At 40.6% G+C, this 19609-nt stretch overlaps 1 protein-coding gene across 28 annotated transcripts in view; it reads right to left on the bottom strand.

Annotated features, from left to right (window-relative positions):
• Nucleotides 1-19609, bottom strand: part of FAM13B (family with sequence similarity 13 member B) — a 115273-nt gene that overhangs the window by 82822 nt on the left and 12842 nt on the right. The window lies entirely within an intron of this gene.

Here is a 19609-nt window from a genome sequence, read left to right as displayed (position 1 = left end):
TGTTTTTATCTCTCTCTCCCTCTCCCTTCCTCTCTCTCTAAAATCAATAAAGAAAAAAAGTATTTTTTAATAAATAAATAAAAATAAGTAAAGGGCCCAGCCGGTATAGCTCAACAGATTGAGCATCATCCCATGGACTAAGGTTCCGGTTCAATTCCTGGTCAGGGCACAGGCTCAGGTTTTGGGCTTGATCCCCAGTACGGGGCGTGCAGGAGGCTGCAGCCCATCAATGTTTCTACCTAAAATCAATATTTCTATCTCTCTCTCCCTTCCTCTCTCTCTCTCTCTAGAAAAATCAATGAAAACATATTTAAAAAATAAAGGAATTGAACAGGAGAATCTTTTACAGTACACATCTTCAAGGATTATGCTATTCAAATAATCCATTTTCCTCAAGGACCCACCATTTGCATATATACACACCCCACCCTGTTCCATTCCAACCTTGTATACTCAGAACAAAACATGGAAACATTTTCATATCAAAGAATGAAAGATAAAATTTTAAGCTTGGAATTTCACTTATGTACTTCATTCTTTTCTTTGTATATAACAAATATTTTGTTAGCAAGAACTAGTTGTCTGAGCTTTCTGATTTAGAGAGGCAATGGCACATGTTGGAAAAGAGCAGTTAATAGAACCAGAAGGGCATGCACTCAAATATCAACTCCACCATTCTGTACATGTGACCCTGAACAACTTCCATGTCTCTAAGCCTAGGTTTCCTTATATAAAATACCTACACATGGTTATGTTTAACTGAGATAATACATGCATGTAATACACAGATAATCAGTTTCCATTCTCTTCATGAATAATGTTAAAAAACCAGCAAACAGGCTGGAGAGAGAGGGGAGAAAGGGAAAAACCTGTTTGGCAATGTTTAATCATCAGTGAATTCTTGTAATCTATTTTTAAAATATTTTAATAAACTCAGTAAACTACATTGCAGCATTTCACTTAGGAGAGTTCGGGGTTCAGATAAGCAGAAAAAGCAGAAGAGTATTACCCTTCAGTGCAGTTTTCTAAAAAGTCTCATTGCCCAGCTGGTGTGGCTCAGTGGTTGAGCATCGACCCAAGCACCAAGAGGTCGCCAGTTAAATTCCCAGTCAGGGCACATGCCCAGGTTGTGGGTCAAATTTCCAGTGGGAGGCATACAGGACGTGGCCAACTGATGTTCTCTCTCAGCGAAGTTTCTCTTTCTCTCTCCCTCTCCCTTCTTCTCTAAGATCAATAAAGAAAAAAAAATGTTTTTAAATAAATAAATAAAATAAAAAGTCTTATTAGTAACATATACCTCTGGAAGAAATATTAAAAACTGAGGGGAATGCTTTCAACAATAAAGATAAATAAAAAATTTAAAAACCTGAGGGGAAGGAAAACTACATTCCCACAACAAATCTTTAGTAGATTACTTCCAAAACATGCTGAAATGTCTGCTAAAACATGTAGTCTATTCATCTGAAAAAACAACTTCAAAGTTACAATCATCCCTCCCTCAGTATCTGCAGGGGATTGGTTATTCTTCCTCAGATACCAAATATGAAGATGCTAAAGTCCCTTATATAAAATAGCACAGTATTTGCATATAACCTATACATATTCTCCCTATGCTTTATTTTATTTATTTTATCCTCACCCGAGGACATTTTTCCTTTTTTTTTTTTTCAGAATGGGAGGGAGAGAGAGAAACATCGACATGAAAGGGACACATCGAGTGGCTGCCACCCGCACGACCAACCAGGGCTGGGGACAAACTACAACCGAGGTACATGCCCTTAGCGGGAACCAAACCCGGGTCTCTCTGGACCGCAGGCTGACGCTCTAACCGCTGAGCCAAACCGGCCAGGGCCTCCCTATACTTTAAATCACTTCTAGATTACTTAATACTTAATACAATGTAAATGCTATGTATATAGTTCTATACTATGCTGTTTAGGGAATAACGACAAGAAAGAAAAGGTCTGTACATATTCAGTACCAACCATGATAGGCCTAACTAGAGCACACATCGGCAACAAGAAGCTCCCCCCACCCCCCAATATTTTCTATCCACAGCTGGGTTGTATCTGTGGATGAGAGACCCATCGATACAGATGGCCAATTATATGTAAGATCCTTTAGAGAGGTTAACTTCAGAGACAAGATGTTTAATGACTTACATTAAAATTCAGGTTGATACCATCATGACATAAAGAAAAGGGGGATTTGCTTGATGTACAATAAATAAAGACTCATTGGAAGGGTCTGCCTGAGGCAAGTTCTATACAAATCACTAAAATGGCTACTCACTTAGTGTCTGTTAGTGAAACCAGGAACCAGTAATCTTATCCTGTGTTCTCTGCTACTCCCAGCCTCTACCTAAAAAGTGTCCTTGCTAAGGCAACACTGGGTAGGAATCTCTGAATTCATCAGTAGAAATTCATCCTTACCACTAGAAAAACAGGCATAAATTTTTAAAGTATTGAGTTTTTCTTCTGAAGAGCATCAACAATGATGAAAGCAGTAGCAGCTAATATTAAATGAGTAGCCGCTAATATTAAATGAGTAGCCTGGCCTGTGTGGCTCTGTGGATTGAGCACGGTGCCATGCACCAAGAAGTCACCTATTCAACCCCTTGTTTGATTTCCAGTCAGGGCACATGCCCAGGTTGTGGGCTTCATCCCCAGTAGGGAGCGTGCAGGAAGCAGCCAATCGATATTTCTCTCTTATCAATTTTTCTATCTCTTTCTCTCCCTCTCCCTTCTTCTCTATATAAAAATCAATAAAACATATTTTTTAAAAATTCAATGAGCAGTTACTGTGGGCCAGGCAGTTCATGCACTTTACATGTATTCATAAGGTATTATTCCTTTAACCTTTATTTTAATGAGACATTGCATTGAGGGTTTACCAATTTACCCATAGTAATCTCAACTATTAAGGATTAGAGTCAGAATTTGAATTCCGATAATTTGAACTGGTTTCAAATTCTGACTCTTAAAGTCCTTGCTTTTAATCACTATACTATCACTCTAGTAAAATTTCACAATTTAAAAGTACCACAGTAAAAAAAGGTGAAATATCTGTAACAAAAAAATTTTAAAAAATATTTCATAAAAAAAAATAATAATAAATAAAAGTACCACAGAATCTCACATTTTATCACTCAAATTGACCACACAATCATATTCATTTTAGGAGGTCATTTATTCCTAGTTTGCTGAAAAGTTACTTAATGAGGGCAGACCTATGCTCCAAGCCCTATTAGCCCATAATTATTCACTTGAGACCGAAATCTAGAGCATACAGCAGAGAGCATTCAGACTTGAGTGGCCCAAAATAACATTTCTGCAGACTGCAAAATAGTTTTGACATTACTTAGTCCTGCTTCCTTCCCCTTTTCAAAGCTTAAATCGTGTAAATATTCCCCTTTATACCTGTAGTGAGTTGAATGGTATCCCCCAAAATCTCATGTCTATCTTGAACCTCAAAATGTGATCTTATTTGGAAACAGGATCTTTGCATATGTAATTAGTTAAGGATCTCAAAATGAAATCATCCTAGATTTATGGTGAGTCCTAAATCCAACGACTGGTGTCCATGTAAAATGATAGGATATACACAGCAGGTAAGATGGCCATATCAAGATGAGGAAGAAAACTGAGTTATGCTGTCAAAAGACAAGAAACATCGCCTGGCCGGTATAGCTCAGTAGTTGAGCATCGACCCATGCACCAAGAGGTCACTGGTTCGATTCCTGGTCAGGGCACATGCCCAGGTTGTGGGCCAAATCCCCAGTGGGGGGCGTGCAGGAGTCGGCCAATCGATGTTCCTTCTCATCGATGTTTCTATGTCTCTCTCCCTCTCCCTTCCTCTCTCTCTAAAATCAATAAAGAAAAAAAAAATTAAAAAAAAAAAAAAAAAACAAGACAAGAAACATCAAGAGCCACCAGAAGCTGAAAGAGGCAAAGAAGGATTCTCTCCTAAAAGCTTCGAGAGGAAGCATGGCCCTGCCTCCACCTTGACTTTAGACTTCTGGCCTCTTGATCTGTGAAAGAAAATTTTCTATTGTTTTAGAGTCACCACATTTGTCATGGTAGCTCTAGAAAACTTATGGAACATTTAATCTATAATATCCAATTCTCAAAGAAACGGGAGGATAAAACAGCATTAGGTACCACAGAAAAATGTCCCAAAGAAATCTGATGAAACATCTTAACAGACAGGATCAATTGAACGTAAAAAAGCAGGTAAATCAAAGGCTTGACACAGAGGGTACAATGTGTAGACTTTCAAAATAACCAAAAAATGGAGTGTCTTCCAGATACACCAAGACTGCAGAACCATCCCCAGTCAGGGCACATACAATGAGCAAACAACAAATACATAAATAGGTGTAACAACAAACCACTGTTTCTCTCCCTCTCTCTCAAATCAATTTTAAAATGTTTTTAAAGATACAAAATAACCAAAGACTTCCAAACGCATGATTTTATTATAAATCAAAACAGCAGCCCTGGATGGTTTGGCTCAGCGGTTAGAGCCCATGGACCAGTGTCCCGGGTTCGGTTCCCGCTAAGGGCACATACCTCAGTTGTGGTTTGTCCCCGGCCCCGGTCGGGGTCATGTAGGTGGCAACCAGTCGATGTGTCTCTATCATGTCGATGTTTCTCTCTTTCTCTCTTCCCTCCTTTCTCCCACTCTCTCCTTCCTGCTCTATCTGAAGACAAATGCAAAATACAAGTGACAATTGCCTAACATGGTGGTATTGACAATGAATAAGATATCCTGAATTTTACATCACATACTTTACAATAACACAAGAGTGATAAAAGTAATGCAATTAAATACCAGTTATCAATAAAGCTGGCCAATGGGTACATTCAGAAAAGTGTACCTTCATATAACAACTATCAACCTGAATTCTGCTAAGGATCAAGGTACTTTTGCACTCCATTCAGTTTCATTTATATATATATACATGTGTATGAGAACAACATAACTTTCTTTTTTTTAATTTTTTTCTTTATTGATTATAGAGAGAGAGGAAAGGAGAGGGAGACATAGAAACATCGATGAGAGAGAACATCAATTGGCCGCCTCCTGCATGCCCTCAACTGGGGATTGTGCCCACGACCTGGGCATGTGCCCTGACCAGAAATCAAACCGGTGACCTCTTGGTGCATGGGTCGACTGAGCCACACTGGCCAGGCATGAGGAGCTTTTTTAAAAGGGTAGAGCCCTGGTCAGTTTGGCTCAGCTGTTAGAGCGTCGGCCTGCGGTCCAGAGAGACCCAGGTTCGGTTCCTGCTAAGGGTGCGTACCTTGGTTGCAGTTTGTCCCCGGCCCTGGTTAGACGTGCGGGTGGCAGCCCCTTGATGTGTCCCTTTCACGTCGATGTTTCTCTCTCTCTCCCCCTTTCTCCCACTCTCCCTGAACAAAAAATGGAAAGATGTCCTAGGGTGAGGATTAAAAAAAAAAAAAAAAAAAAAAGGGTAGAATACCAACATCAATACTATGGATAAGAACAGATAGCATTAACTAAGCTTTTACAATATACTAGGAACTACTTTAAGGACTTTAAATATATTAATTCACCCTGGCCAGTTTGGCTCAGCAGTTAAGAGCGGCAGTCTGTGGACCAAAGAGTTGCGGGTTCGATTCCGGTCAAAGGGCACGTACCAGGTCCCTGGCCCTGGTTGGAGCTGTGCGAGAGGCAACCAATCAGTGTACCTCTTTCTCACTGATATTTCTCTCTCTCCCCTCATCCTACTATGAAAATAAATGAAAAAATATCGTTGGGTAAGGATTTTAAAAAATAAATAAATAAAAATAAAAAATAAATGTATTAACTCATTTAATCCTTACAACAATCCTATGGAAAGAGACACTCTCATTATACCCATTTCACTCATGAGAAAACTAAAAGGCACTGAGAACTTTATGGGGTGATGGAAATGTTCTGTCATGATTATGGTAGTGGTGGTTACACTGCTTAATACACTTGTCAAAGGTTATTGAACTGAACATTTTTTTTTTTTTTTTTTTTTATCCTCACCTGAGGACATTTTTCCATTTTTTGTTCAGGTAGAGTGGAGGGAGAGAGAGGAACAGAGAGAGAGGAGAGAAACATCGATGTGAAGGGACACATCGAGTGGCTGCCACCCGCACGACCAACCAGGGCCGGGGACAAACTGCAACTGAGGTATGTGCCCTTAGCGGGAACCGAACCCGGGTCTCTCCAGACCGCAGGCCGACGCTCTAACCGCTGAGCCAAACCGGCCAGGGCTGAACTGAACATTTTAAATTGGTGAATGCTACTGGATATAAATTATACTTCAATAAAGCTGAAAAAAAAACAAGAAATCACACATAAAATATTGCATCACTTTAATAGGTAAACTATTTAATATGAAACTATTATTATACAATATGACATTTTAAAAATATGCCCAGACAATGTGGTTCAATGGTTGAGCATAACCCATGCACCAAGAGGTCACCAGCTTGATTCCCAGTCAGCACGTGCCCAGGTTCCGGGCTCAATCCCCAATAGAGGGTGTGCAGGAGGCAGCCAATCAATGTTTCTCTCTCTCTCTCCCTCTCCCTCCCTCTCTCTCTAAAAATCAATAAAAACTGCCCGGCTGATTTTGCTCAATGGTTAGAGCATTGGCCCGCTGATCAATGAGTTGCGGGTTCAATTCCTGTCAAGGGCATGTACCTTGGTTGCTGTTCATCCCCGGCCCTGATTGGAGTTGTGTGGGAGGCAGCCAGTCGATGTGTCCCTCTCATGTCGATGTTTCTCTCTCTCTCCCTCTCTACCGCTCTATCTGAACAAAGAATGGAAAAATATCCTTGAATGAGGACTAAAAACTAAACAAATAAAAATATACACTTCCATCCACAAAAGAAAAAAATAAAAGATTTCTTTTAACTGTATTTCAAGAATCAATCCTGTTTGGCCCTTTTGTGCTATCTAGCATTTTCAGAAATTACGATATAATTTTCCACACAGCATAATTAAGAAAAACAATAAAGTTGCATGAAAACACTATAAATTTTAGACATCAGTTTAGAGTCTTTTCCTTTTTTAATCCTCACCCGAGGATATTTTCCCATTGATTTTCAGACAGAGAGAGAGGGAAGGGGGGATGGATAGAGAGAGAGAGACATCAAATGATTGCCTCCCGCTCGACCCCAACCAGGGCCAGGAATCGAATCACAACTGAGGTATGTGCCCTTGACCAGAATCAAACCCATGACTCTTTGGTCTGACCAGGACTATAGTCTTTTCAAAGAAAATAATTTAACAAAACATACTTTTTCCCCATCCTGTACAGAATGTAAAGCCATAACCCCAATCCAGCCTCCATGAAAGCCTGGACTGGGCCTCTGTATGTTAAATAAGCTCTACAGGTAATCACAATACACAAAGTTTTTAAATTTTTTTACAATATATTTTTATTGATTTTTTTTTTTTTAGAAAGAGAGGGAGAGATAAAAACATCAATGTGAGAAACATTGATCGGCTGCCTTCTTTCTGCACGCCCCCTACTGGGTATCAAGCCCTCAACCTGGGCAGGTGCCCTGACCAGGAATCGGACCAGGAATCGAACCAGGACATCTCAGTCCCTGGGAGGACACTCAATCCACTGAGCTACGCTCAATCCACTGAGCATACAGCATAAACTCTAAACTCCACTGCATGGTCACTAAGTACTTCACCTACCAGTTAAATATCCTTTCCTGCCCCTCCTGCACCTCAAAAAATACTTGACTACTTCAAGTTCACAGTCCACACCTCCCAGGTTTTGCACCTACTGTTTTCTGTGCTTGGAGCTCTAACTCAACACCATAACCAACCCCATCTTGTTCACCAAATTTACACTGATCTTCAAGTCTCAACTCCAATTTCCCTTACTTCCTGGTACAGGTAGTTCTCCTTTGTTCCTAATGTGCCTCTCGCCTTTTTATCAATTACATCATGAAGGCAAGGACCATATCATTTTATAGTTGTATCACCAAAGGCTCCACACAATGCCTGACACATGATTTAGTTTTTAAAATATATGCTGAATAAAGACATAAATTAGAAGCAAACAATGTTGGCTATTCAGACTTAAGAATATTAACAAGATGGATCATCTCCTTCAGTGATTAAAAGCTGTCATACCTACTTCCAGCAATAACTAAAGATAATCAAATCAAGAAGGGAAAGCAATTATTATTTATGAAATATCTATGAGCATTTTACAAGTTATTTCTCATACCAAGAATAATGCTGTTTTACATGTGAGCCTCAAGTCACTCAGTTAAACTTTGTAAATGGTGATGCTAGAATGTGCCAATAGATCTAACTGCAAATTTTTCTAATGAAAGTCTTAAGAACATTAAAATGAGCACTCTTACAGGGCAAAGTATTTACTTACATTTACCTAGAAATCAGCTACAATTCTGATTCAAAGAGCCAAGGAGGCCCGGGCCGATTTGGCTCAGTGAGGACCAAAGAGTTGCAAGGGTCCTGTGGGAGGCAACCAACAGATGTGTTTCTTTTACATCGATGTTTCTCTCTCTCCCTCCCTCCCTCCCTTCCACTCTATCTAAAAATCAATGAAAAAATATCCTCAGGTGAGGATTAACACCCCCTCCAAAAAAGCAAAAAAAAAAAAGCCAAGGAGACCATAAGGTACAGGGAGTTAGTCCCCAAGATTAGATAAAGAAATTTTCCCAAAGGATGACCTCTTGAGATATCTGTCAGATCTACAGTTCTCCGTGGTTCACACATCAATACATGAAAAACAGGAAAGAGCCCTTGCTGGATTGGCTCGGCAGTTAGAGCATCAGCTTGTGGACTAAAGGGTCACGGGTTCGATTCCGGTCAAGGACATGTGACTGAGTTGCAGGTTTCCCCCACCATGACCAGGGCTCTGTGAGAGGCAACCAACTGATGTGTCTCTCTCAACACTGATGTTTCTCTCTTTCTCTACCACCCTCCCTTCCACTCTTTCTAAAAAATAAAAAAAAATCAGTGGGGAAAAAAAATTTTAAAACAAGAAAAAGTTTAATCCTACTTATGCAAGTATGAAGAAAAGTGACACTTTAAATGCTTGTCTCTCACCCTGGCCAGTCTGGCTCAGTGGTTAGAGCGTCAGCCCATGGACGAGAGAGTCCCAGGTTCAGTTCCCGCTAAGAACAGGTACCTTGGTTGCGGTTTGTCCCCGGCCCCAGTTGGGGTCATGCGGGTGGCAGCCAGTCAATGTGTCTCTCTCACATCGATGTTTCTCTCACTCTCTTCCTCCTTCTCTCCCTCCCACTCTATCTGAAAATAAATGCAAACAAAATGTCCTTGGGTGAGGAAAAAATAAATAAATAAATGCTTGTCTCCTGATTAAAGGGCAAACCTGTAATGTGCTATGGCAAGATGGCTCCCAATAGGTTTCCTTTTCCTACATGCACTTAAAATGTCACTGGTCTGCTAATTTAGCATGATTTTCTATTAAGTCAAAGTAAGTATCTGCTAAATTAGCTCTTCCCTAGGTGTTAGCGCAATTATTGATCCTTTTAAAAAATAATAAAAGTACATGATTTTATATGCAAAATAGAGAATACATTCTTGTCAGTTATTCGTGTATATAACCTCAATTTTGACAAATGTTGACTCTTCAAGACTCCTCTATTCTAATAACCTTTCACCTCTTCTCCACTGAAACCATGCACACCCAGGGCCTACCTTAGACCAATGAGTAGGGTCTTAAGAAGACTAGCTTATCATTTCTCATAGCTCATTAATACAAAACTACCACACACTTCATTTTTTCATGTAAGGGGCATTAAGGGTAACTGAACAACTTATTCTAGCCAAATGAATCCCTTGAAATCAGAACATTTCTCTTTTTGCATAGACGTGTATTAAAATTGCTCTGGAAAAAAAAAAGCTGGAATATGAACCAAAAAAGTACTGACTATACTTATTTGTATAGGTCTTCTCCACTAGACTGTGAACTGTGAGAGCAACAAATATGACTTCACCTTTGTTTCCCCAGTTGTGAACACTAAACAATGGTAGAAGCCCAGTATCTGAACTGACTGATCATTTCTGGTGTACTTTCCAGTTTACTATCTAACTGAATCTTCACAACAATCCCCTGTGAGATATGCAAAGCAGATTATCATTCCCTTTCTTAGAAGAGTAACAACAACAATCTCAAAGAGCTGAATAAACTGGTTCAAAGTCACTGAACTGGTGACTAGAACTCTAAATTTTTTATTTTTAATCCTCACCCAAGGATATTTTTCTATTTATCTTCAGATAGAGTGGGAGGGAGAGAAAGACAAAGGGACAGAGAGAGAAACTTCCATGTAAGAGGGACACTTCAACTGGTTGCTTCCCACACAATGCCAACCAATGCTGGGGACAAACTGCAACCAAGGTATGTGCCCTTGGCCAGAACTGAACCTGTGACTCGTTGGTCCGCAGGCCAATGATCTACCACTGAGCCAAACTGGCCAGGGGTAGAACTCTTAACTTTTTGCTGTCTTTTGGGTGTATGATCTTCCAGGTAACAAATGTCTAGAGTCATTACCAATAATTTTGTTTAAAATGTCATTAAAGGAACTTCCGGTCAAGATGGCGGCATAGATAAACGAGATATAGCGTCCTCCCACAACCACATAAAAGTTACAACTAAACTACAGAACAACCATTATTCAAAACCGCCTGAAAACGAGCTGAATGAAAGTCCTACAACTACGGAATTAAAGCAGCAGCCACATCAAGACTGGTAGGAGGGGTGGAGGCAGACGGGCTGGTCCCACACCCACTGTGGCCGATAAAAATCAGGAGGATACCTGGCTGGGAAGGTCTCCCTGAGGACTGAGGGGTCCCCGTCCCACACCAGGCACCTCACTCAGGGTTCCAGTGCCAGGAAGAAAAGTCCCCATAACTTCTGGCTGGAAAAACCAGCTGGAACTGAGGCTCAGGTAAGCTGATGTGGCTGGAGCCCCAGGCAACTCCTCTTAACGGGCCTGCGCACAGACTTAACAGACTCACTCCCCCTAAGCTGAAAGGGGAGGCTGCTCGAGGGGCACCAGAGACATACAGGGAAGAACTGAGCTGTTTGGCATTGGAGCGAGGGCTGGAGAGGGGGCTTTCTCGGGGACAAATGTGCTGTCAGAGGCCTCTGTTCCTTTGGTGAGCCCTTCCCTGGGGCATCTGGGACTCCAGCAACCTGGCTCACACTGGTAGCTCCGCCCTGGTGATTCCCTGAGGCCCTGCCCCATCCAACTTTCAGGCCACCCAAGCTGTTGCCAGTTGCTTCACCATAGGATTGGCCTGTCTTGGATGCTGCTTCAGGTTTTCCTAAATTCTTTCAAACAAGCAGCATCTGGTCTCAGCTAGCCCCATACCTCTCATTAAGTAATACACAGAAACAAACACAGGGAGGCAGCCAAAATGAGGAGACAAAGAAACAGGTCCCAAATGAAAGAACAGAACAAAACCCCAAGAAAAGAACTAAGCGAAATGGAGATAAGCAACCTAACAGATGCTGAGTTCAAAATACTGCTTATAAGGATGCTCAGTGAACTTAGTGAGGCCCTCAAGAGCATAAAAAAGGACCAGTCAGAAATGATGGACACACAGTTAGAAACGAAGGAGGCTTTAACTGAAATAAAGAATAATTTACACAGATTCAATAGTAGAGAACGTAAATCCAAGAAGCAAACCATTGATATGGAATATAAGGAAGCAAAAAACGCCCAATCAGAACAGCAAAAAGAAAAAAGAAGCCAAAAAAATGAGGATAGTGTAAGGAGCCTCTGGGACAACTTCAAGCGTGCCAACATTCGCATCTTGGGGGTGCCGGAAGGAGAAGAGAGGGTACAAGAAATCGAAAACCTGTTTGAAACAATAATGGCAGAAAATTTTCCTAACTTGGTGAAGGAAACAGACATATAAGTCCAGGAAGCACAGACAGTCCCAAACAAGATGAACCGCAAGAGGCCCACACCAAGACACATCATCGTCAAAATGCAAAAGGTTCAAGACAAAGAGAGAATCTTAAAAGCAACAAGAGAAAAGCAGTTAGTTACCTACAAGGGAGTTCCCATAAGACTGTCAGCTGATTTCTCAAAAGAAACTTTGCAGGCCAGAAGGGAGTGACAAGAAATATTCAGAGTGATGAAAAGCAAGAACCTACAACCAAGATTACTCTATCCTGCAAAGCTGTCATTTAGAATCGATGGCCATATAAACACTTTCCCAGACAAGAAAAAGCTAAAGGAGTCCATCACCACCAAACCATTATTATATGAAATGTTGAAGGGTCTTTTTGAAGAAAAAGATAAAATATATGAACAAACAAAATGGCAATGAATACATATCTATCGACAATGGAATCTACAAACAAAATGAACAGGCAGAACAGAAACATTCTCACAGATACAGAGAACATTTTGTTAGTTGCCAGATGGGAGGGGGGTTGGGGGAATGGGTGCAAAAGGTGAAAGGATTAAGAAGTACAAATTCATTGCTAGACTGACAAACCTCAAAGGGAAAGGGGTTGGGGGGTGGAAAGAAATAAACCAAACAACTTATATGCATAACCAATGGACACAGACAATAGTATGGGAAAAGGTGGGAGGGGGACGGGACAAGGGAGGAGGGAGTCAATGGGGGAAATATGAGGAACATCTGTAATACATACAACAATAAAGATTTAAAATAAAATTTTAAAAAATAATAAAATAAAATGTCATTAAAATGTGCCCGGCCGGTGTGGGTCAGAGGACTGAGCGTCGTCCCGTGTACTGGGAGGTTCTGCTTCAATTCCTGGTCAGGGCACATGCCCGGGTTGCAGGCTCAATCCCCAGTAGGGGATGTGCAGGAGGCAGCTAATTGATGTTTTTCTCTCACATCAATGTTTCTCTCTCTCCCCCCTTCCTCTCTCATAAAAAAAAAAAATCAATAAAAACATTAAAAATTTTTTTCATTAAAATTTATGAAACCACACAAAGGTAATTCATAAAACACTTAAATATTTTGTACTTGATCGGCAAAAACCATTATTCAAATACTAAAATACTCCTTAAAGCAAAGATTTGTACCTTTTGAAATTACTAGTTTCAAATGATTCTATAACCAACCATACATAATATGGTCTGCTTTTCCAATAGAAATTCTCTCATCTTATCTGATCCTATATTTGAGCTCTTTTGCCTTTCAAATTTTGTAATTCACTGTGACTGGTGTTTGTTTCAAATTAAGACCACAAAGCACCTTCCCCTGCCCTCCCCCAACAAAAATATTAAGCACCTACTATGTTAAGCTCAATAAGTGCTTTTCGGTTTTATTTTTACCTTTACTTTCCCATTGTAGAAAACAGCGGCTTGATACACAAAGCAAAAATAAATATTTTAAGAATAAGTAAATAATTCAACCTTTTCTATTTCTAAAAAGGGCAATGATAGAAACATGACAGACATCTCTCTGAAAACTGCTTAAAGATAAAGAAATAGCCCTTGCCAGTTTTGCTCAGCGGTTAGAGCGTCAGCTTGTGGTCCGGAGAGACCCGGGTTTGGTTCCCGCTAAGGCCTGTACCTCAGTTGCAGATTATCCCCAGCCCTGGTTGGTCGTGCGGGTGGCAGCCACTCGATGTGTCCCTTTCACGTCAAGATGTTCTCTCTCTCTCTCTCTCTCTCTCTCTCTCTCTCTCTCTCTCCCTCCCTTCCACTCTATCTGAACAAAAAATGGAAAAATGTCCTCGGGTGACGGAAAAAAAAAAAAAGATAGAGAGATAAGTACTATACATCATATACAAAAAAAGAAAATATACATTGCCCTGGCTGGTTTGGCTCAACGGTAGAGCCTCGGCCCATGGACCAATGAGTCGCGGGTTCGATTCAGGCCAAGGGCATGTGCCTTGGTTGTGGTTCATCCCTCGCCCTGGTTTAGGTCATGCGGGAGGCAACCAGTCAATGTGTCTCTCTCACATCAATGTTTCTCTCTCTCCCTCCCACTCTATCTGAAGATAAATAGAAAAATATCCTTGGGTGGGAATAAAAAAAGAAAGAAAATATACACTAGAGCTAGGTAATAACAGAGATGATCCAGGTTAACGTCCTCCACTAGTACAGAAATCCAGTAAATTTCATTAAATTATTTTGTCAACCCACTACATTTTCTTTCTTCCTTTCTTTTTTTATCCTCACCTAAGGATATTTTTCCACTGATTTTCGGGGGGAGAGAGAGAGAGAAAACAACATCAATGTGAGAGAGATACACCAATTGGCTGCCTCCCATACGACCCCAACAAGGTCGAGAATCAAACGGCAACCAAACGCAAGCAAGGTACATGCCCCTGACCAGAATCGAACCTGTGACTCTTTGGTCTGAGGGCCGATGCTCTAACTGCTGAGCCAAACCAGCCAGGGCTCACTGCACTTTCTTTTCTCCCCCACCTCCACTGCATTTTCCTCAACCCAAAACTTTTATACATGCTGGTTCATCTACCTGAAACACTCTCCCCTACTTCCTCCTACTCATCTTTGGTACCATTCTTCAGGGGCTCTCTCCAACCCACTCAATCTAAAGATCTCCCCTGTTAATTTCTCTCAAGGTATATCATTCCTTGGCTCCAAAACATTCATCCCGAGTTTTACTATATATTCATTTCTGTGTTTGTTCAAAGTATTTTTCTCCCAAGAGAGTATAAGCTTCTTGAAGTCCACTGGCAGGTGTTTGGGTTATTTTAAAGCTTTATTAAGGTATAATTTACATACCATAAAATCCACTCATTTCAAGAATACAACTCAATGATATCTAGTATATTTACAGAGTTATGCAACCATCACCAAATGACAGTTTGGGTTTTGTTCCTCAATGTATCTCTGGCGTTTACAAGGAGAGAAATATATGGTGAGTGCATAAATCAATCTGAAAATGAGTTACCCTTGGAATCCATCACTACTAATATCTATTTAGTGTACCATGTGATTATGACTGGGTGCATTAAAACTGCCTTTATTACATTCCATTTCAAATATCCTTCATTATTTCTTTTTCTAATCAAAGTCAGCTCTTCTCTAAGTCCCCAAAGTAAACCTACTTACATATTAACCTACTGATCACACTTGGGGAACACTGACTCAGGTCAAGTTAATGGTACATATTACACTTCCTTTTTCTCCATCAAGTAACCCCCCTCCTCTGCTCCTAACCATATTAACAAAACACTTTATATTTTTAATTTTAAAAATTATTTTTAATTAAATAAAAATTAAACTACAACATCAAATTTTTGGAAAGCAACAAAAATAGCAGAGGGAAATTTACATCATTTAATGCATATAGAAAAAATAATAAAGAGCTAAAATCAATAATCTAAGATTCTATTTTATAAAACCAGAGAAAAGAGGAAAATTTTTCCTAAAGCAAATGAAAGAGAACAAATGACAAAAATTAGCATGTAAATCAGTGACATAGAAAATAGAAAAACGACTGAGAATAACATTAAACCAAAGCTGATTATTTGAAAAAAATCAATATAATTTTTTTACTTTCTAGCCAGGCTAAAAAAAAAATGAACAAAGAGGCAAGTTGCCAGTATCATCAAGAAAAGTGAAGTCAGAACTGCTGATGGCCCTGGACTATTTGGCTCAGAGGTTAGGGCATCACCCCAAAGATCAAAGAGTCACTGGTTCAATTCCGATCAAGGGAACATACGTCGGTTGCAGTTCGATCCCTGGTCTGGTAGCTGTCATGCAGGAAGCAACCAATCCATGTGTCTCTCTCATACCCATGTTTCTTTCTCTTTCTCTCTCCCTTCCTCCCTCTCATTCTATCTGAGGGGGAAAACAAGAGAAAAATATCCTCAGGTAAGGACCAAAAAAAAAATTTTTTTTGCCCTGGCCAGTTTGGCTCAGCAGTTGGGGTGTTGGCCAGTGGTCCAGAGAGACCTGGGTTCGGTTCCCGCTAGGGGCACGTATCTCGGTTGCAGTTTGTACCCGGCCCTTGTTGGTTGTGCAGGTAGCAACCACTCAATGTGTCCCTTTCGCATCAATGTCTCTCTCTCTCTCTCTCTCTCTCTCTCTCTCTCTCTCTCTCTCTCTTCCTCCTTCCCTCCCTCCCACTCTATCTGAACAAAAATGGGAAAATGTCCTCAGGTGAGGATAAAAAAAAAAAAAAAAAATTTTTTTTTTTAAACTCCAGCCAGTGTGGCTCAGTGGATTGAGCAGGCCTGAGAGGTCCACGTTTGATTCCCAGTCAGGGGGACACATGCCGGGGTTGCAGGCTCTATCCCTGGTGGGAGGTGTGCAAGAGGCAGCCGATCAATGTTTCTCTCTCTCTCTCCCTTTCTCTCTTTAAAATATAAAATAAAAAATCAATAAAAACAAACAAAAAAATCCCCACAGAAACTTAAAAAAACAAAGACTGCTGCCCTGGTCGGTTTTGCTCAGTGGTTAGAGCGTCAGCCTGGGGTCCAGAGAGACCCGGGTTCGGTTTCCGCTAAGGGCACATACCTCAATTGCAGTCCTGGCCCTGGTTGGGTTGTGTGGGAGGCAGCCACTCGATGTGTACCTTTCATATCAATGTTTCTCTCTCTCTTCCTCTCTTTCCCTCTCACTCTATCTGAACAAAAAATGGAAAAATGTCCTCCGGGTAAGAATAAAAAAATCAATCCCGCCCTGGCCGGTTTGGCTCAGCGGTTAGAGCGTCGGCCTGCGGTCCGGAGAGACCCGGGTTCGGTTCCCGCTAAGGGCACGTACTTCGGTTGCAGTTTGTCCCCGGCCCTGGTTGGTCGTGCGGGTGGCAGCCACTCGATGTGTCCCTTCACGTCGATGTTTCTCTCTCTCTCTCCCTTCCTCTCTGTCCCTCCCACTCTATCTGTACAAAAAGTGGAAAAATATCCTCGGGTGAGGATAAAAAATAAAAATAAAATAAAATAAATAAAAAAAAAATCAATCCCTTTGCTGTTTATCCATCTATCAAATATAAATTTTGTTTCTATTGTTAAAATGTCAGTACAGGTATTTCATTCATTTTAAGAACCAGAAGATTTTCAGCCCTGCCTGGTGTGGCTCAGTGGTTAAGTGTTGACCCATGCACCAAGAGAACACTGGTTCAACTCCCAGTCAGGGCACCTGCCTGGGTTTCAGGCTTAAAACCCAGTAGGGGGTGTGCAGGAGGCAGCCAATAGATGTTGCGCGCGCGCGCTCTCTCTCTCTCTCTCCTTCTCTGTCCCCTCTCTCTAAAAATCAATAAAGACATGTTTATAAAAACCAGAAGGCCCAGCTGGTGTGTGTGGCTCAGTGGTTGAGCGTCAACCTATGCACCAAGAGGTCACCAGTTCAATTCCTGGTCAGTGCACATGCAGAGGTTGTGGGCCAAATCCCCAGTGGGGGGCATGCAGGAGGCAGACAATCGATGTTCTCATTGATGTTTCTATCTCTCTCTCCCTCTCTCTCTAAAAAAACATCAATAAAGAAAAAAAAATAACCAGAGGTTTTCAGATAAAAGATTTAACACATGTACAAAATAACTTTTAAAAGTTATTTTTAAATAATCTCCTTTTAAAATGTTTTTATTAATTTGAGAGAGAGAGAAAGGGAGAGGGAGAGAGAGAAAAACACTGATGTGAGAAAGAAACATGGATCAGCTGACTCCAGAACACCCGCTGATGTGGAACAAACCAAAAACCTGGGTATGTGACCTGACCAGGAATCGAACTGGCGACCTTTCAGTGCACAGGGCTAGGACACTCAACTGAGCCACACCGGCCAGGGCTAAATAATCGTTTTTTAAACAACAAACAAAAACCAATTCAAAAATGAGCAAATGGCTTGAAAAGACATTTCTCCAAAGAAGATACGAATTAAAATATGTTGAACATCACTATCTCTAGGGCCATGCAAATCAAAACCACAATGATACCAGTTCACCCCCATTATGATGGTTATTATCAAATAAGTACAACAAACAAACAAAAAAGGAAAGTAAAAACTGTTGGGGAGGAAGAGAAGATGTGGAGAAATTGGAACCCATGTGCACTGCTAAATGGAAATGTAAAAGATGTAGCACGCTTGCCCTGACCGGTTTGGTTCAGCAGTTAGAGCGTCGGCCTGCGGTCCAGAGAGACCCGGGTTCGGTTCCCGCTAAGGGCGCGTACCTAGGTTGCAGTTTGTCCCCGGCCCTGGTTGGTCGTGCGGGTGGCAGCCACTTGATGTGTCCCTTTCACGTCGATGTTTCTCTCTCTCCCTCCCTCCCACTCTATCTGAACAAAAAATGGAAAAATGTCCTCTGGTGAGGATAAAAAAAAAAAACAAAAGATGTAACATGCCTAGAAAATAGTTTGGATGCTCCTCAAATGTTAAACATAAAATTACAGTATGATCCAGAATAAACCCAAGGTAGATAAAGTTGACCTTGAACAACACAATGGTTAGAGGTGCCAACACCCATGCACTTGAAAATCCACATACAGCTTTTGACTTCCCCAAGATGTAATTACTAATAGCCTACTGTTAACCTGAAGTTTTACCAATAACACAGTCGATTAGAATATAGTTTATATGTATTATATACTGTATTCTTACACTAAAGCAAGCTAGAGAAAAGAAAATGTTTAAAAAATCTTAAGGCAGAGAAAATACATTTACAGTTGCAGGAAAAAAAAATCTACATAAAAGTGGACCTGTGTAATTCAAACCCATGTTGTTCAAGAGTCAACTGTACTCCTAGGTATATACCCAAAAGAATCATAAGTAGGGACTCAAACAGATACTTATACACTAAAGTTCACAACAGCACTACTTTTGCCTTCACAAAAGCCAGTAACAATCCAAACATCCATAAACAGATAAATGGGTAAGCTTATATTATTCAGCCTTAAAAAAGAAGGAAATTCTGATACACACTATAACATGGATGAACCTTAAAAACATGGTAAATGAAATAAGCCAGACACAAAAGGACAAATGTTGTATGATTCCACTTATAAAAGGTTCCCAGAACAGGCAAAATTATAGAGACAGAAAGTAGAACAGAGGCTGCCAGGGGCTGAGGGGAAGAGGGAATCGGGAATTAATGTCTACAGAGTTTCTGTTTGTGATAATGAAAAAGTTCTGGAAGTGGACAGTGATATGGGTGCAAAACAATGTGATTGTACTTTATGCCATTGAGTTGCACACTTAAAAATTATTAAAATGGTAAATTTTATGTACAGTACAGTTTTTTAAAAGTATAGTACAGCAATTTATTTTATTATTTCCCCAATACTAAAGCTAGTTTACAATGAAGGGGGAAGCCATGAAGACAGATTATTCATAAATAATAATAAAAGTAGTCATTGTATTGATGGAGAAAAATATTTCTGATATTCTTTACCCTAAAACAATGGCATTTTAAAAAAAATTTTTTTTCTTTATTGATTTTAGAGAGGAAGGGAGAGTGAGAGAGAGAGAGAAACATCGATGAGAGAGAACATCGACTGGCCGCCTCCTGCATACCTCCCACTGGGGACTGGGCCACAACCTGGGCATGTACCCTGACTGGGAATCAAACCAGTTACCTCCTGGTGCATGAGCCAATACTCGACCACTGACCCACACTGGCCAGGAGACAATGGCATTCT

Source organism: Molossus molossus, unplaced genomic scaffold (assembly GCF_014108415.1).
Source record: "Molossus molossus isolate mMolMol1 unplaced genomic scaffold, mMolMol1.p scaffold_m16_p_4, whole genome shotgun sequence".
Lineage (NCBI taxonomy): Eukaryota > Metazoa > Chordata > Mammalia > Chiroptera > Molossidae > Molossus > Molossus molossus.
This window is presented reverse-complemented; position numbering and strand designations above follow the sequence as displayed.